The following is a 20,774-nucleotide window of genomic DNA, read 5'->3' as shown; positions in this document are numbered from 1 at the left end:
GTTATAGTGGGTTCGTCGGTTAACAACTTAAGCTACTCTAAACCATATACCTTCATCATAACTTTCTCCACAAAACGCTCTGCCCGAGTCCTCCAATATCATGTTATGCAAGATGATGCACGTATACATGACGTTTCTCATTTTACTCTTTTTAAGTATCCTTGACGGCTGGGCAATGATAGACCATCTCTTTTTAATACACCGAAAGCCCGCTCGACATCTTTTCTTGCCGAATTTTATTTCTTCTTGTAATACAATCTTTTCTCGTCATCTGGACATGAAAGAGTTTTCACCAACATCGCCCACTCCGGATAAATACCGCCAACAAAATAGTACTCATACTTATCTTCCGCGTCGTTTGCATAGAACGAAGTATTTGGTGCAACACCATCTATGACATCGTCGAAAAGACCCGACGATTGTAAAACAACGATGTCATTGTTCGCACCGGTCATGCCAAAGTACGCATGCCAAATCCATAAATCCTGAGACGCGACCGCTTGTAATATTGGGGTAGGACCCTCGTGGTCACCACGATGGTGTTGCCCTTTCCAAGAGGTTGGACATGTCTCTCACTCCCAGTGTGTGCAATCAAGACTACCCAACATCTCGGAAAACCCGTGTATCCGCTGATGGGTATCGTACAAAAAAGGAACATGAGTAGCTGTTGGCATCCTCAAATATCACCTCCCGTTAAGAAAGCTAACACCTAATATAATAGTGTTAATAAACTTTAAATTATAAAAATAATAGTAATAACAACAACAATAATAATAATACCTTCACATAAATTTTCAATATAGTCATGACAACTTCTAGCCGACATCCTTAAATATTCGTCCCACGCATCACTCGCTATGCCGTACGCAAGTTGCCGAATTGCGGCAGTACATTTTTGTGTTCCAGAGAAACCAATTTTGCGACTAACACTTTATTTTTGTGTGGAAAATGGCTACAAGATCAATAGAAATTCTTAAGAAAAGACAATAGCTCATACGAAACCGACGCCTAAACTGTGCATCGTCATAAAACGGATTTTCACCAAAATAATCGTGCATTAAACGTTCATGAGCACCTAACCGGTCTCGTTTAAGAGACGCTTGTCTGGTACGCGTTGTAGACGATTGGGCTTCTTCTCGCAAATAATTAATCGCCTCCTGCGTCACTGCGATAAGCATATCGTCGACAATAGTGTCAGATGAAGAGTTGGACGAATCGGATGAAGAGTGGGATGACATCTTTGATAATTAAAATGATTGGAGAGAATATATATATATATATATATATATATATATATATATATATATATATATATATATATATATATATATATAGAGTAGTGTTCGCACGGAAAGTGTGTTTTTCCTAGAAAGTCTAGGAAGCGATCTGGTCCATCTGATTGGTGTGTTTAAGGGTTGAGATTAAATCAATGGTAATCTTGTAATATTTGAGTTATATAATTAGAGACTTTTAATATAGTGAGGGTATTTTGGTAATTGGAAGTGTTTTAAATAAGTCAAGAAACTACCATATCAATAACCAATCCCTAAATTCATGCAATTTCCCGTCTTTCTCTCTCTCTCTTTCTCTCTCTCCCTCTCTAAACCGATCTCTTTCCACTTACTGCTGGCGACGCAAAACAAGACCCCATGAGCATTCAGATTTCGGTTCCAAGGCTTGTTCATACCCCTTTTCTTCACTAGGTATTCATATCTTGTGTTGTGATTAAAGTTCTTGAAGTGCATATACGTTTTCGGTCTTAATCTGCCTGTAACTTGGCTGCGTTTTTTCTGTTTTAATTGATGATTGTAGAGAGGCTTGTACCGCTGTTTCTGAGTCGTTCTTGATAAATGGAAGGATTACCAGCATGGATGGTAAAACACGACGTCAAGAAATCTGCTTGCTGTTAAAACACAGCGTCAAGAAATCTGCTTGCTGTTAAAACACAATGTCAAGAATCCTCCAGCAATCTGCTTGCTGTTAAAACACAGCGTCAATAAATCTGCTTGTTGTTAAAACACAATGTCCAGAATCCTCCAGCAATCTGCTTGCTGTTAAAACACAGCGTCAAGAATCTGCTTGCTGTTAAAACACAATGCCTGCTTGCTGTTAAAACACAATGCCTGCTTGCTGTTAAAACACAATGTGATGTAATGTGACATAGACAATAACATAAAACACATTCAGAGTGTTAAAATGCAAAAGAACTGTTAAAACACAACCTGATTATATATTGACTTCAGAGTGTTAAAACACACTGACTTCAACCTCTATGACTGGTAAAACACATCACCAAGAACATGCTGATAGTTTTGAATTCGAAAACACATTGACTTCCAGATTTGAATTCGAAAACAATAAAAATTCCGAAAATCATGGAATTTTAGTTAATGAAGATACATTCCAAAAATAAAATTAAAATGTGAAATTACATGATAGCCCTTCTACTTAAAATCCCTCAATGACACATGTACAATTCTTATTCCTTCCTAGACTTTCTAAGAAAAATAGACTTTCCACCCAACTCCTACTCTATATATATATTAGATATTTAATAGTTTTCTTTTATACATGACCGTTGCCAACGGTCACATTTGACCAAAATCTCGAACAAAGCACTAAAACGCTCATTACTGGGCTGACGAGAGATCAATGCCCCCCCTCCCCTTGCCGCGCAGGAGATGAGGTGGGGGCGCCATAAGGCGTTAACGAGTCTGATGTGACCAGGATACACATCCCCTAACCTTATCCAAAAGACCCGATGCATATGTCTTTGGAAGTTGTAAGAATATCTGTCAAATTTGAAAAAAAAAATTAATTGATCAAATCGTATTAGTGATACATTTTCAAATGTGATGAAGGAAGACCGTTGGGCATTATCCGTCATGTGGTGGTCCAGTCAGCAATCGCGCATTATGGGGCGTTTTTTATAAAATGGGTGTAGTTGTATAATGCCCAATAATGCCCCATCCAATGATTACCTAATTTTTTTCTTGTTTTTTTAATTAAACTAATAATATTTCGTTGCCAGCGGCATGATTGGCCCAAATATCTCGACCCGACATTTGATTTGGAACGTCCTAACCCAAATTTTCAAGAAAGACGCCTATAGGGGTGTACAGAGAGGCATTATGGGGCAATTTTTAAGGGAAAACACCGGAAAAAAAAAAAAAAAAAAAAAAAAAAAAAAAACCCACTACTTGTTGTGTAATACTAACGTTCAGACTTAGATATGACTTTAGAAGTATCATTACACTTGACTTTTTGAAATTTGGCTGTTATTTACTTTTCAAGCATTTTCCTAAATAATTTGACACAATTGAAATTCTAAAAAGCATTCAAGCATTTTCCTAAACCATTTGACACAATTGAAATTTTAAAAAGCAAGAAAGTTAATCATTTTCTTTGGAAAGTTATTTGAAATATCTGAAATACGGTTTAAAAATACAACTTGTGTCTATTAATAGGATTGTGAAATCTTGCTAAATTCTCTTAATCTAACTCAAGACTTATAAACATGTAATAAAGAATTATTTGTATAAAACAATTAGGCTCGATGGTGTGGTTTAACGTACTGCATTCCTCGTCACGTCAGCGTCACGTAAACAATGAGCTTTAACTAACCTACCCATTAACTATTTAGTAGTTTAACTAATAATTATATAAAAGAAAAAAAATCTGTGATTGGTGTATTAGGGTGGCCCCACCTCTTTTTCACTCTCTCCCACGCGCTCGTTAATGGCTTGGTGGAGCCCCCCTTTAGTGCCCCTAAGACGGTGTAGAGAGCTTTAAAGAGCAACGGGGACACCAACAGACACCGTCCAACCTTAAAGGAGAGGCTATTCCACGATATAAAAAAATAAAATACTTCATATAGGAAAACCAAACTTAACATGACCTAAATTTGTTCGTATGTAACAAATAAATTCATTAATAAGAATACTTCATATAGGAAAACCAAACTAACATCACCTAAATTTATTCGTATGTAACAAATAAATTCATTAATTATAAAATAAAATAGTCATGCAACTATGCAAGAACACACTATTGTCTACTTCCTCCACTAAATAAGTTCGTAAATCGTAGAGATAGGACCAGAGGAGGGTCAAGAGCGTCTGTTAACCCCATTCGTCATAACTTGTTGGTTTTTTATACATAAGAAAATCATGAACTTAACCTCTTAGTTATAATCACTAGAGATAAAAACATATATTGTAAAGAAACACCTCCTCCCACACGTACTAAGATGTTATGGTTACGCCACTGAAACTCAACCGTCTTAACTTCCTTGAATGGAGTTTATCAAATACTGCAGAACCAAAACCGCCGCTGTCGAACCTCCAACCGCAAAAAGTACCACTAGTCCCAACACCACACTCGGCCTGCAATCCATCAAAAACCGCTGTAATAACGCAATCATTTCATAAATATGCGAATGGTAATCACCACTATAAAAGTATGTCTTCTCCCACTGCATCCAGTTAGCCGGCAACCGATCACCACCGCTATTATGCTCCATCTCCTCCTTCATCTTACGAATCCTTTCTCTCAAAACAATCATGTTCTCGTCCACCATCTTCCCCTCGGAGTCGGACCCATCTTTCTTGTACGCTAATAATATTGTTGCCAGCCGATTATGATCGTTGCATAACATGTGTCCTCGATGGCGGAGTTTGCCGGAGAAAGGAGCTCCGGTAGAAGTTAGGGGGTGGAATAAGGAAGACGTTTGCATTTTTTACTTGTAATTTGTGTGCAGGTTAAGCCATGCAAAATGATCATTTATTTAAATTGAGGTTGGGGGGGGGGGGGGTAGGGGTAGGGTAGGGTGGTTTACCGTGTACGAAGTTGACGCGTTATTTATGGACCCACTCTGATTCTTTTTTTTTTTTTTTTTTTTTCTCGAAGCAAAGGTGTAGAAACATTATTGTGTATAGACATTTGTTTCTTATTCAATGGTATTACAATAAAATTAACAGACGCATAACCGATTTTAGATATAAAGTCACCGATTTTTAATGTGGATTCAGTTGTAGACAGAAGATTAGTTGCGTTTAAAAAAATCCGGATTCGAAATCGAAACATCCAAAACTCCGTGTCCAAAATATTCGAATATTCGGATTCGGGCGTGAATTTCTAAAAATTTCAGATAATTGGATTATCCAAAAATTCGAAATTTATAAGAAAATAAATATATAATATATGAGCACTGTATTTAAATTTGAAATATTGGAAATATGGTAAAAATAGTAAATAATTGGATTTGATGAATTTATGAATGTTTTTTTTAATGTCGGGAAATTTGAAAAATCGAATACAAGTTTAATCTGAAAACCGGTAATCCGATTTTGAACACCCTTACGGAAAAATGTCACGTGCAGGAGGATATGGAAAGAATTACGATTGAAATCATTTTATACTTTTGACCTTCTTGTAATGAGACGTTTTTTGAGGGAAGGACCACCCAAACTATATACCCTAAATCCCGCTAATCTCTTTGTGTCACGTCACTTAAACCATCCACTGCCTTAAGTGGCACCACTTAGACATTTCTACCCTCTTCCTTTTTTTTCTATTTTTATTACAAATAAATAATTAAACACATAAATAATTAATACCCTCCTAAAAATTTAAAATAATAACATTTCTAAAACTTAAAAAAAACACATTCTTGAAGATAAAATATAATGCATTCCTAAAAATAAAAATAATACATTCTGTAAAAATATAAAACATTTAAACTAAAGGCTATTTAAAAAAATAAAACATAAATTTAAAAATAAGAAAATAAAAACCCAAAACTCCGTATCTTTTCCAAAGTCCAAACCATCTCTTCTTCAACACCCTACATCTCCTTCATAATCAAAATCCCTCCATGCCCATCACCAAACAACTACAATTTCCCCATGATAACTCTAAATATAATATTAAAGTGAATAAATATCCCAAAACCGTAATCCACCCCGCACCCGAGCAGTTTTTGTAGGTTAGGCATAATTGTATATATTAATAAAAGTATTATATTAATATATAATTAAAGTTTCGTATTTTTAATATCAGTAAAATTCAAAAAAAAAAAATTAAGGAATTCATAAAATAGAATACCTGTATATAAAATGACCGAAATACCCCTACTTTTAACTGACCATTTTAACAGAGTTAGAGCCGTGGAGCAAACTGGCGAAAAAATTGAAACATCAAGAAGAAAAATGACTATTTTTAAAGCATTGTGACAAAACCGTTAAAACGATCAAACCACATGAAGCAAAACGGAAGTTTACTCTTTAGAATACATATTGTTTTGTCATTTGCCCAAATTTACATTTAGATCATTCTCACACTTTTAGTTTTAGAATACGTATTATTATGGTTAACTCAAGATAGTTATAACTATAACTTATTTTTCTTACGTTAATAAATATCCTTGCTGCTAGAGACGTAGTGTCCTTCCCGATCAGAATAAGGCCATATATTACACATCTCAAGTGTAGAGGGAACGAAGCTATTAGGTTAGAGGGTATGGTGTCCATCCTCCCTTGGAGGATGATCCGCCACGTAAGCGCCACATCATAGTCCTCCGTCCATTCTACAAAACTAGAGGGTTAAGAGGATGGTATTAGATGATTCAACCCCACCACTTTTATATTTTGTATTTTTTTAATCTTCTATTTTTTTTTAACATTTAACAAATAAATTAACTAAATATTTTCCTTAATATTAAAAATCCAATACATAAACTTAAAAAAGAAAACATAAACTTAAAAAATAAAAAAAGATAGACTTAAAAAAAACATAAACTTAATAAAAAAACATAAACTTAAAAAAAACATAGACTTAAATAATTTGATGCTTCTTCATGATGTCGGTTTGTAGTTTTTTTTAACATCGAACGTTTCGGCTCGGGATAATCATCGACATCCATCGTTATTATTTCTCATTCCTTGAGCCTAATCTTTTCATCGGACAATCGGATTTTTTTCATTGGACAATCGGAGCTTTTCGCGTAACTTCTCTTCCGCCACACGAGCCTTTTCTTCGATGGCCCGCTCCTTCGCCTTTTTTTGGGCCGAGACGTCCGTGTACGTTTTAAATTATTCCGTAAACTCGTCCATCTTCGGGTCCACCTTTTCCTTTTCTTTCCCCTTCGCCCGCTCCTTCTTTGATTTGTCCCGGCCCGGTGGACGCTCAGCTTCATGTACGACGTATTCTTCTTCGTCGAACTCGGCGTCATCGTTTAAGTTTATGTGACACCTCGCGTCCGATCCACTGGCGCTAAAACTACCCGATTCCGATATCCTTTGCCGCTTCGCCATTTCCACCTCGTTGGGAATCGGCGCCCATTTTTGGTGCGTTCGCAAAACTTCCCACGCGCGAACGTGTGCGAACGAGGTATTACCATAGTTCTCCTTGTACTTCTCCAACGCCTTTTTAAACACATCCTCGTCGCTCATGCCGCTACGACGCCCACTTGTATATATTTTATTATATTATTCGCAAAACTTATTGACGAACCCGTTCATTTTTCGCCACTTTGATGACACCGAGTCGATATCTTGATACGGGCCTTGGTCCATTAGCTCAAGAAACTTCGCCAAAACCTTGGTCCAAAACCCGTCACCCGTTTGATTATTACCTATAAAATATGTTACAAAAAATAAAAAACAAATTCTAAAAAATATAAACTAAAAAAAAAGTTAGTTTTACCAATCTATGTAAGCCTTAGCTAAGGCTTTTTCTTCGATTGGCGTCCACGGTTTCGCCTTTGGTTTGGACGGTTGGTTGCTCACCCACCACTTGCTTGCCTTTTCTTCGTTTGCCTTTTTCTTTTTGCGGTTGGGTTTTGGGAACAACTTCCACATCGTAGTCGGGTTCGGATTGTTGAACGGGTTGCGTCAGGATCAGTTGGGGTTGAACGGGTGGCATCAAGTTCGGTTGGAGTTTAAAAGCACCCAGCATCATCATTTGTTGAAGGGCTTGATTTTGAGAGAATTGAGAGAATTGGTTCGGTGAGTGTTGGAATGCGGCAAAGGCGTTTGACGAATATTGAGAGAATTGGTTCGGTTCGAGCGTCGGATAATATCCCGGAACCGAGAAAACATTCGGTTGGGTCGGGTTGTTGGGATTGTTCGGGTTGTTGAAGGGATCCATGGTAGAGTATAAGTTTATAAAAGTGGAAGATGTTTTATAAAAAATAAAGGGAGAGAGATGAGAAAAGAGGGTTAAAATGGTGAATGGAGGTGAAAAAGATTTGAAATTTATATATATTATGTATATGACCGTTGGTTTTTAAATTGAAATTGGTGAATTCATTTTTTTTTATTAAAGGTAACTTTTTAGAGGGGGCGGGATGGTGTTGCTATGTCGCCGAACCTCGACGGAGGTGGGGACGGACCCCATACCCACCAGCCTTACATCAGCTCATGCACTCAAACACCACGCCGCATGCACGTTAGTGAGCGTGAATACTGAATCGTGAAGGTGCGAAGAGGTTCACGCTCGTGAGTAATAAACTATGACATTTAACATTTAATAAAGCCAATGAAATGCATACACATGGCAATATATTTTGTTAACTTTTATTATAATACTAGGGGTAAGACCTGTGTGCAAACACGGGTCGTTTCTTAGAAAACCATCTGAGATACTATATTTTATTAACTTTAGATCGAAGCCAATTCTCTCAATATAATGGCCATACCTGGTTCTAAAATCGGTCTTAGGAATGTCCTCTTCCTGTACCTTTAATTGATGATATCCTGACCGTAAATTGATTTTAGAGAAAAATCGAGCTCCTTGCAACTTGTCAAATAAATCATCGATTCTCGGTAATGGATACCGATTCTTAATCGTGACTTTGTTCAATTCACGGTAATCAATGCACATTCGCATTGACCCGTCTTTCTTTTTGACGAACAGTATCGGTGCTCCCCATGACGATGAACTTGGCTGTATGAATCCTTTCTCCAACAATTCGTCCAATTGTTTCTTTAATTCTTGCATTTCTGCTGGTGCCAAACGATAGGGTGCTTTGGCAATAGGTGTTGTTCCTGCTAACAGGTAGATTCTGAATTCAACTTCTCTGTCTGGCGGTAGTCCTGGTAATTCTTCTGGAAATACATCTGAAAACTGAGATACTACTGGAATATCTTTTAGTTCTTTTCCTTTAGTGTTAGTGATTATAGAAATCAAATATACTAATGACCTTTTTCTTATATAACTTGTTGTTTTCATCACGGAGATGAATTTCGTGGATCTAGATGGCTTATCTCCTTTAATTATGATCTTTTCACCCCTTGGTGAATTTACTTGGATTGACTTTTGATCACATAAAATACTGGCTTTATTGGCTATTAACCAATCCATTCCTAATATAACATCAAATCCTGCCAGATTCATTGGGTAAAGGTTTACAATAAATTTTTTATTTAGAAATTCTATTCTTGCTCGCTGCAAGATTTCAGAAATCCTAACAGTTTCCCCATTTGTTGTCTCTACTAGACATTCTTGTGTAAGTTTAATTAATGATTGGTTGAGAAGTTTGCAAAATAAAGTATTAATAAAACTTTGGTTCGCACCAGAGCCAAATAATACTTTAGCAAAAACATCATTAACTAAAAACGTACCGGCTATCATGTCCGGAATCATCTTGGTTTCATCTGCCGTCAGAACAAATGCTCTGGCATTTTTGGTAGTCTTATTGCCTATGGCTGGAACTAGTTTTGGACAATTCGGCTTGATGTGACCTTTTTCTCCACAGTTAAAGCACATTCCATTATTAGGTTTCCTCCTGCAATCTTCTTCCTTGTGCCCTGGTACCTTGCAGAAATTGTAGTAAGTGGAGCATTTTCTCGAATGCTTTTTCTTGCAAGCCTTGCAGTAGGGTGCAGAGGTAGAACCTACATTTTTCCCACGGTTGGAATTTCCATAACGAAATTCTTGGGTAAGCCTTTGAGCTAAGTTTCTCCTCTGGTTTTTCTTCTAGTGTACGCACTAATTCATCAGTCAAGGTGTTTGCTAGTTCTACAGCTTCTTCTATAGTTTGGGGTCTAGCTGCCTTGACTATATGCCTAATCTCACCGATTAATCTCCAGATGTAACGGGAGATTAATACAGGTTCAGGTGATGCAATGGTTGGCACTATTCTAGCATATTCGAAGAATGTAGTAGTATAACCCTTACTATCCACTCCAGTCATTCTAAGGTTTAGGAACATATTTGCTATCTGTTCTTTTTCATTGGGAGGGCAGAATTTCCGTTCCACCATATTCTTAAATTCCTCTCATTCCATATTGTAAACCTTGTCACTTCCCCTAGACTGGAGGATAGTGTTCCACCATTCTAAAGCTGAGTTCTTAAACAGATTGGATGCAAACATTATCTTATCCTCTTCTGCACACTTGCTTATTTTTAAGACAGCCTCAGTCTTTTCTATTCAGCGTAAAATTGCAATGGGTCCTTCATTGCCCGAGAATTCTATTGGTTTGCAGGACCAGAATTCTTTGTAAGAACAACCATAGGACATGGTGCTTCTTCTTTTGGGAATGGACACTTGAAGTATGGGTCCATTATTTACGTTGTGTTCAGGTTCAGTTGGTCGCGTACTGCCATTGTTACTTTTATTATCGGCTTCCCTAACACAACCAATCATATGACACGCATATTGATCAAAAACGTCGAACATTGCGACTTACTCTTTCTTATACTATGCATCCATATATGTTACAATACAACTGAAATAAAATTACAATACTAGTAGGCATTTATAACAATATATTTAGATATATATATATATATATATATATATATATATATATATATATATATATATATATATATTTCCAAACATACACACATATTATATACATTATTATTATTATTATTACTACCACCACCATCACTGATATGGATTCATCCATATTGCGCTCGTCATGCTTCTAGACGAGTCGCTCTCCGACCTGCCTCATCCTTTCGCTACTTTCTAAAATCTCTTCACCGAAAGTTCGGAGCTCTTACACATTTTCTGCACTCATTGGGGGTGCAGGTGCTGGTACTGGGTTTGGGAACTGGGGCATGGGTTCCTGGTACGGGTATGGATTCTCTAGAATTTCTCTAATGTATTGATCGCAATCATAGAAGGGGTCTAGAGGGTCCAAACCTGGGTAAGCTGCTAGATTCTGCATGGGTTCATCTTCGGGTATTGGGTATCGCTGCTGTTATCCCTATTGTCATCTAACCACGGGTCATAGTTTGGGTCTAAGAGGTTGGGTGCTGGTATTCTAGGTATCTCTTCGGGGTTAAAATCATGCATTTGGATTTGATTTTCTGGGTTGTTTTCAATTTCCATTGGTTGGGTGGGAAACAAGGGTAATGGTTGGGGTGCTATGAGTTGCTCCAAGTTAGGGTCGGCAGCTGTGGTTGCTAGGATATGAAAATTGGCTAAACTCCTATTAAGCATATCCTGTGTATGGGCATCTGTTTCTCTCTTGGCGGCTGCTACAGCACACTGTTGTTGCAACTTTTTCATTCTTTTCCTACGTTCATGCGCTCCCCTACTGAACCATCCTCTCTTTTTAGGAGAGAGTGGCTCTTCAGACTGAGCCTTAAACACGAATATCCCATCTTCATTGTCAGTTGAATACCCTGAGAGGGCAGGCTGTGAAGAGGTGCCTTCGCTCCTAGGCGAGCTGGACAACTGACGGTAGGCGTCGTAAGGTCCTTGGTCGCTCATACTGTAAACTAACAAATAGTCAAATAACACATAACAATAAAATACAATTATGCACGTATTTCCGTAGAAAATTTCCTAACAATTCAAATAATATCTTGGTGTCAGCAGAACACTTCTGTGACTGAATCAGTGGCTTAGCTCTGATACCACCTTCTGTCGCAACCCCCGTCCCCTAACGATCCGGAAACGGGCGGCCACGGTCAGTTTTGGTGGTATCCCTGTTTATCATTTTGGCAGCGGAATTTACATCGGGACCGTAGTTAGGAAATATTTTATCAGATTAAAATGCCACGCTTTTAATATATTTAACACATGGGAAAAATCCCAAGTTTCAAGTACACACATTTTCATAGGGATAAACCCTAATTTATTTAAATAAAACATCTTTTTATTTTAGGTAACTTTATAGCCACTTTTCCAAGCCTTTAGTGCTGTCCAGCTAGCTTCTATTTGACTTTCACATTTTGTTACCTGAAACGCGTTTAAAAACATTTTGTCAGTGGGAAATACTGGTGAATGAATCCCAGTTTAATCAAGTTAAGTAAAAACCATTGTACAGTATTGAGGACGGTTGCGCAATTACATTTGTTTCCATCTACTTTAATTACCACCCACGGTACTGTCAACCCGACTTGTGGTCATGTTACACCTCGCAAGGTAGTAACAAATTTTGTATACAAAACCCCAACATACCGACGATAATTGTAGATTACAAATACTCAATAACTGTTTAATATAATATTAATTGTGTGAGGTTTTGTAAAAACAGTTTGCAAAAAGGAGATTACTCACATTGCTGTCTCAGGTTTTCCTTTAGGGTTTCCTGGTGATTATCTATAAATTACACAAATGCACACGTGTTAGTATAATAACCCAATATTTACATTAATAATACCCTCCCCGAGACGGCATTCCAACGACTACGTCGGGCAGAACCTCGACAGCCGTTACGGAACGCTGGATTAATCGGACAGCGTATCTAATACGTAACCGGGGTTATGATACTTACAACGAGGCAGAACTTCGTTATTTAGGGGGGTATTATACTCGAGAATTACTTTAATTGTTGAGAATTTCGAGAGAGAGAAAGTTTTGGTGCGAGTTGGGACTGAAGGCCTGAGCTCCCAATTTATAGGAGCTGAATTCGAGTCCCTCGCGCCCCGCGTAGGATTAAGCGGGGGCTTACGCGGCTCGCGACCTAGGTTGGGTAGGCCCTAGCCTGGCCCAGTCATCGAACTAGCTTCGCCACCCGTCTGACACGTAGCAGCACCGGGTTGCGCCTCATCCTTCATCTGTCGCGCCCCGCGTAGACTTAGGGGTGGTCTTACGCGGCCCGCCAGAGACCCATTATTTTTGTTTTTATTTAATTTTAATAAAAATAAAGGTATCCGGGATCCGTTTTCGTATACGGGGTGTATTTTAGGACGTATTGTGATATTTTAATTATTTTTAGGGTGTCGGAATTATTTTGAGGGTTGTTATAGTGGCGATGGAGAGTGGTGATGCAGAGATGTGGAGAGTGTTTGTGTTTTGAAAGAGAGAAGAGGTTAGAAGAGGTGGGCTTATGTCTGCGTGGGGAAGAGGTAAAAGGTGAGAAGTGCTTCTAGAAAACAAACAAGCTGCAGGACCCAAAGGTCTGCGCGTGTCTGCGCGACGCAGACATAAGTGGCCATAAGTACTTCTGGCTAAAAAACAAACAGCACATTGTGTACAAATTACTTAAGTTTAGATACTCAACTTTAGGTATGCAAACATTCCAAATTAATAGTGGTTAATAGATAATCGACGTTAGGTATGCAAACTTTCCAAATTAATAATGGTTAAGTTTTAGGTATGCAAACATTCCAAATTAATAGTGGTTAATAGATAACCGACGTTAGGTATGGGCCTTTTAATTTGGGTGGACCTAGACCTGGGCCTAGGGTCTGAAGCTTTTGGGCCGGCCCTGGCTCTTGATTCAATAGAAATTAAGACATTTGACCCTTAAACACATCCATCGTTTCCTCTCGTTTCTGCATATATTGATGCATCCGTTGCTTAATGGCGTCATACTTTTCCGGCTTGAGTGTCTCCTTCGTTTTGTTCTCTCTCTTTCCCTTGCCACACTCGTCTTCTAATGCATCATCAGACGTGACAATTCTTCATACTCGGTTGTTGGAGAATCACTTCCCTCGAGATTGACAATGAAACCTAATCTCGGTTGGAGTCTCATTTTCATCGAGGTCTATTGACATGGAAAATAGATGACGTATACTGACCCGATTTTAAAGTCTTCATCTTCTTTGAAGTTAATGGCAACAGTTCATGCCATTTTGGTTTGTTTTTCACAAGATGAAAAACATGCTCTTAGTTGAAGTGTAACTTGGTAACGCTATGACACTCTGTTTTGAACCCGTTGATGACAATGCCATTAGACCACCGTTTTGGCTACTTTTGTGATGGTTATAAATTCCATAAAACAGTTGTGTTGGAGTGGTTATCATGTGCCAGTGGGCTTTCAAATTTTTGGAGCTTCGGTTATAAATATTTTGATTTTCCTCACAGATATACTCGTGGATACAATATAAGTACTCTGCAACCGTTTGGTTCTTGGTTTGATTAGGCAAGTTGTGACATGAATGTAAGCTCGTGTACGAGCTTTTTCTTCGACTAACCATTTATGAATTATAATTTTAGATTTAGGCTTAGAAGAACCCACATCAACTGGTTTTTTTTGTTGTTCCTTTGGCTAGACAATGGAGATGGAGTCAATTTTCCAGATGATTGGGTATCCAAAGCGTTGAACACGCCACCCGGTTGGAAAGTAGGGTTGAAACCCGGAGTGTAGTATGCATAACCGGGTGGTACGACACCAGGTTGTGTCTTATACCCGTAGTTAGAGAATTGTGGAGGTATGACTTTGGGTTGTGTCGGACACTGAAAGTTCACGAAATGGAGAGGTACGACACTTTGTTATGTTTGGTAGTAGGTGCAACCAAATTCATTTGGAACTGGAAGGGGAGCTGTTGCAAAACTAGGTTGAGAGTAACACTAGTGGGGCATGTTTTCAGATAGGTTCGGGTTTGAACCGGTTCTAGCAATTCTACGAAAGATCTTGGGTCATTGGGATGAATTGGAGGAATTTATTGAGAGTGAAATGTGAGGGTGGGTACGAATTTGGTGAAGATTTTAATTTAAAAGTGAGGTGGATAGATAGTTTTAAATTTATAATTTAAATAATTTTTATTTTTTTAATAGTCGTTGGGTGGCTTTAGGGCCCACTCGACCCTGTCCGAACAATTTCGTTGGAGCGAACCACACATCGTCGGACCAAACCATGTATGTGGCGTTGGAGATGTTCTTCAGGCTATGTGTTACTGTTTCACAATTTTTACTACCACGTTTAAAAAGGGATTGTTACATCACAATCACCTAGGCATGAGCTCTTACTAGTTTTTTTAATGTTTAATGTACAATAACTTCACAAGTTTTTACTATCCACTACCGATTAGTTGAAAAACTTGGGCCCAACAACCATTCCCCCTTCACTAGCTTTATGAGCATCACATTTCCACCTTTTTCACCGGCGTCAGCAACTCCCTAATGAATGTTTTTCTTTAACACCATGAGCTTCAGATGATACTCTACTCGGATTTACATCACTACTCTATACGTTTTTTTGCCTCTATTTTAACATCTATGCTATATATGTTGTGATGAATAATATTGATTCAAAAGCTTGGTTTTGGTATAAAACCAATTGCACTTGATTGTTTGATGATGTGGAAATACACTATATACATGACTTTTATCGTGTAAAGCGTACGAATAATTAATATAGGTTGCGTAATTATATTTACTTCGTACATAATTTATGTAATTTATGATGCAGAATAATGATACTTTCATGCATGATTATTTCGAAGGGTGGAGATACAATAGGAAGTTTATTTGGCTAGGAAGGCTATGAAGTGATCTTAACCATCCATTAAGTTAATCAATGGCTAAGATTAAATCAGGGAAATTGAAAATAAGAAAAGAGGCGCGTGAGTTTGTTCAAGGGCATTCTAGTCAATCCAAGCCAATAGTTTCTCTCTCCTCCAATTCCCCCCCATTTTTTAAACGTTAATAACTCTTTCATACGACCTTATTTTTTTATAAAAATTGCACCAAAAAAACGAGCGTTTTTTAATCTTTAAAACAAGTATACTATTGCTATATTTAAAAAAAAAAATTTAAAACCCAGTTGTGTAAAACGCAATAGAAAAACCACCAGTTACGTAAAACGTAATGAAAAAAACCTAAAAAATGACATTTTTCTAAAACGCAATGCACCAAAAACACAAAGAAATGACTTATTAGTAAAACGCAATGGCCAGAAAACACACAGAAATGTCTTATTTGTAAAACGCAATGGCGAGAAAACACATAAAAATGTGTTTTACCTAAAACGCAATGCACCAAAAACACAAATAAATGTCTTATTTGTAAAACGCAATGGCCAGAAAACACTTAAAATGTCTATTTTCTAAAACGCAATGGACTGAAAACACATAAAAAAGTATTTTACATAAAACGCAATGCACAAAAAACACAAAGAAATGTCTTATATGTAAAACGCAATGGCCAGAAAACACTTAAAAATGACTCATTCTAAAACGCAATGGACTGAAAACACCTAAAAAATGTGTTTTACCTAAAACGCAATGACTAAAAACAATTAAAAATGCGTTTTTTTTCTAAAACGCAATAGCCAGAAACCACATAAAACTCTCTTATTTCTAAAACGCAATGGACACATAAAACTGTCTGTCACTGTGAACTGTCTGAATTGTCTACGAATTACTGTCTTCGAAATGAGCTCAACCCCAGCCAGGGGCTGCGGCCCCTGGGACCCCGCTACCAGGGGCTGCCGCCCCCGAACCCACGCAAAGATCGTAAAACGCAATGACTAAATCAAAAACCCAGATCGTGAAAATGAAATTAAAGAATTTCTTACATGGATCGAAGTCGATTTCTTCATCAATTGACGAAATTTGAATGATAAAAACACTTATCAACGCTCGAATCAAACGAATCGAGTGATTATCTCCAAAATCACCGGAAAAAACGAGATTTTTTTATGAAATTAAACTGGGTTTTCTTCAAAAAAAACTGAAGAACACGTTGATCGGGTTTTGTATCATTGATTGGTGATGAAAATCGCACTATAATGTAGTGATTATTGAGATAGAAAGTGAAGAAATAGTTGAAGATGGTGGGTTTTGAAAATGATGGGTTTTAAAGTTACTGGGTTTTGAAAAAGCAAGAAAAAGGAGTTGAATTGACTAAAATACCCTTTCTCTTTATTTTAAAATTTGCCACATGTCATAATCTTATGGCTTCCTATCCTTCCTAGCGAAAATTAACTTCCTATTTGATCTTTTCCCTTATTTCGAATGTCCAATTATTTATTTATTTTATTCTTTTTATTTATTTTAGATATCCGAATATAAGTTTTCGGATAATTCGGATATTTTCCGGATATTTCGGATTCCTAAAATTTTTAAAATCACTATCCGAATTTGAATCCGAAAATTTTGGATACCCGATTTTCGGATATTCGGGTATCCGAATTTTCGGATAGTTCGGATTCGGATATCGCATAGTTTGAATCAGATTTTCGGATCGGATACTTTTGAATACCCGTATATGCCTCTTCATATCTTACCCTTGGGCCGAGTTACGAATTCAATGAGTGTATGTTAACAATAACATAAAGAAATTAAAGGTATCCTAAATTTACATTTAAAACTCTTATTTACTTGTAATTTGATTGTTGATATTTATATATACATTTATAGGCCATTTGGGACTCCCTCTCACAAAGCTTCTCCGGTCACTATTTTTCATCAATGTAGGGAAACTTCTATCGACATTTTTATGAATTCTTTCAGATTAAGGTGGTATTAACTAATGTTATAATCTTAGCATCGTCTTGACGACCGTGGTTCATGGGGTAGACAATGGTTTTGTTCTATGGTGTTAGGAATTTTGGTTTAAAAGTGAGTAAAAGAATAAAATAAAATTCGTAAGTTGAAAAAGATATATTTTCTAGATGGTTATAACTTTATAGAAGCGGCTACTTGGTTAAATTTCACCTGGTCATTGGAAACATTCTTTACGGTAATTCTAGGCTCATCTAGAAAATTTGTGCTTGGTCTTTTTAAAACATTAAATTATATTTTTATAAAATGGTTTGATTTAGACAGCCGTACAGGTGTTCTACACTTGGTTTTAATTTATATATAACGAATTTGATTTGTACACCTCATTGAAGAAGGTTCTTCCCAACCAAATCATAGTGCTTTCATTCCTTGGAAGACCAAGTCTTATAATAATATTAAACCACCAATACTGTAAACATATTCATATTCTGATTAATTATTTTGAAACCATTAATTGGTTTCCAATGAATTTTACATATATGATATGATGTTAGCGTCTATGAACTTTGATATCTCTTCGTTACTTATGAGCAAGATTTGAGTGGATATTAATACACTATGTGTTAACATGAGATTCTAGTGGATATTAAGACACTATGTGTTAATATGAGATTCGAAGGAGGTTTAAATGAGGAAAAAAAAAGTTTTCACGAAGATATGTTTTATTGGAGCGTTATGTGCAATAGGGTATTGAAGGTGGTTATAAATGATTGGTGTATATATATATATAATAAAAGGAATTACAAACTCACCCACGTCCACGACTCCAGCCTAGCGCCCACCCCCACCTGCACCCCCTCTAGCTTCTCTCCGTGGCGATATTTGCTTCCCATGCCCTGCTCAGGTGCCATGGGTCCCCCCCCCCCCCTCTCAAGTAAGCCATAAAACATAGCCTAACAGTTTGATTTAGCCGGTTTTGATGAAAATCATGGACCGAATTGTTAACGACGTTTTAGGGTCAAGGTAAGGGTGAGATTATACTGGGTAAGGTTGTTGTTGTTGGTTTCCGGATAAAAACAAATCGAACAGGCCGGTTAGGTAAATTGGGCAAACATGCTTGTTTTACCGGTTTAATGATTTAATAATTTGGTTTTTAACGGTCTAAACTAATTTTTTTTCAAAGTTATAAGTTTATATTAGAATTTCAAAACAATGAAAAACAGTTTACGATTATATTAAACTAATAGGTTAGCCTGCGTGATGCGACAGTGTCACCTTGACTCTTTCTTTTAGAGATCGCAATCAACCCAGTTTGCCTTAGACACTGATTATTTTTTAGTATTATTATTATTATTATTATTATTATTATTATTATTATTATTATTATTATTATTATTTAGCAATCATATACTATACTATATAAATAAGATAATACTTAATAATATTTTGGTATTGTTATAATTATATTTTATTATTATTAATAATTGCAAATATTTAGAAATTATATATTTAAGAATTTCAATAAGATAGTATTTAGTTTAAATCTAGTGGGTTGGCCTACGCGATGTGGCCATGTCACCAAAGTTGTTTTGGAGAGCGCAATCTAACCGGGGCTACTTTAAACATTGATCATATGGTTAAAGTTATCCTACAAAGTTTTCTAAATCTAAAAAGTGTACAAAGATACAATGGAATGCAAAATATAACACAATACCGATAAATATAACACGATGTCGAGAGAAAAAGACACAATAAGTCGCAAATAAGATACAATGACGCAAATATAAAAAAGACACAATGCTAAATAAAAAAGATACATCGATATAAACAAAAATTCTAAAATCTCATATCGTTGAGTTTGATGAGACGGTTCAATGCCCCTTGAATGAGGTCAAATTGGAGTCTGTTTGATAACCCTATACGGCCCGTATACAGGGTATGAAAATAAAACTTAAGGGTTTGGCTTTATTAACACCCATAAATATTGATCAAAAAAATCTTGATGTTTATATTATGACCTTGACCCGTATAGAGAGTGTGAAAAAACATATTATTTATTTATAAATTCGTTATTAAACTCGTATACGATTTTCGCTAATAAACTCATATATCAATAAAAACTTGTAATACGTTTTCAGCTTTGCAAATTTAAAAAAAAAAAATCTTTATATGCTTATACGGCTCGTATAGATGTTCAAAACCTCAATAATTAATTAAAAACACAAGAAAATATTATGCTTGGGTCGTATAGCAATATATTGATCGTATGATATCCTATATGACCCGTATAATGCTATACGGCTGTATAGAACAAGACAAAAAAAAGTTCTGGGTTGGTTTGTGTTTAACTCCAAATTTCAAATACAACATATATAAGCATCATAAATTGTGTATATGCGAACTCAAGGCTAGTGTTTAACCCTATTTCATTAGAACAAATGCGATGTCTCTTTCCTAGGTTAAAGGGGTTGGAGACAGTGGCGAATGAGATTTCCGACCGGTGGTCGAAAACGTATATACCCAAACATTTATATACGAAAACTACATACTCTCCACTACTGCACGAAAAGTTCGAGGGGGTCGGCCGCCCCTCCTGCTCCCCACTATGCTACGTTCTTGGTTGGAGAACTACGTTTGTGCTCACTAATTAATTGATTACTTATTACAAAGGCCCATGATGATACGTACGATGTAGTACGCACCACACCATCACCTCCATTCAACGCCCATGTTGCCATCCAAAGAACAATGTTCTCGTGCATTAGTTTTTCTTATTAGCTTTCTTTCAATTGTTTACGTAGTTATCTTAGGCTAGCGGTGTACGTTGTTTGTACCATCACGGACCCAATCGAGAAGAAGGTTTAACTCCAAGCTAAAGTTTTTGACAAAGGTGCAATAAGGATACCCGAGTGGCGCCCACCATAGCGGCCCAGGAAGATCGCCCCGAATGCCATGGGAAGAATGGAATGGTGTCCACCATGGCACACCGCCAAGCATTCATCCAATTTCGTCCTTGAGAACAAGGACGTTTTTAATGGCGCCGTTGATACGTATCCACGTAGTACGTATCAGACCATCACCTCCACTCAACCCTCACTTGCCATCCAAAGACCCATGTTGCCATGCATTTGTTTTTCTTA

The sequence above is a fragment of the Helianthus annuus genome, chromosome 12 (assembly GCF_002127325.2).
Source record: "Helianthus annuus cultivar XRQ/B chromosome 12, HanXRQr2.0-SUNRISE, whole genome shotgun sequence".
In the NCBI taxonomy this organism is placed as follows: domain Eukaryota; kingdom Viridiplantae; phylum Streptophyta; class Magnoliopsida; order Asterales; family Asteraceae; genus Helianthus; species Helianthus annuus.
This window is presented reverse-complemented; position numbering follows the sequence as displayed.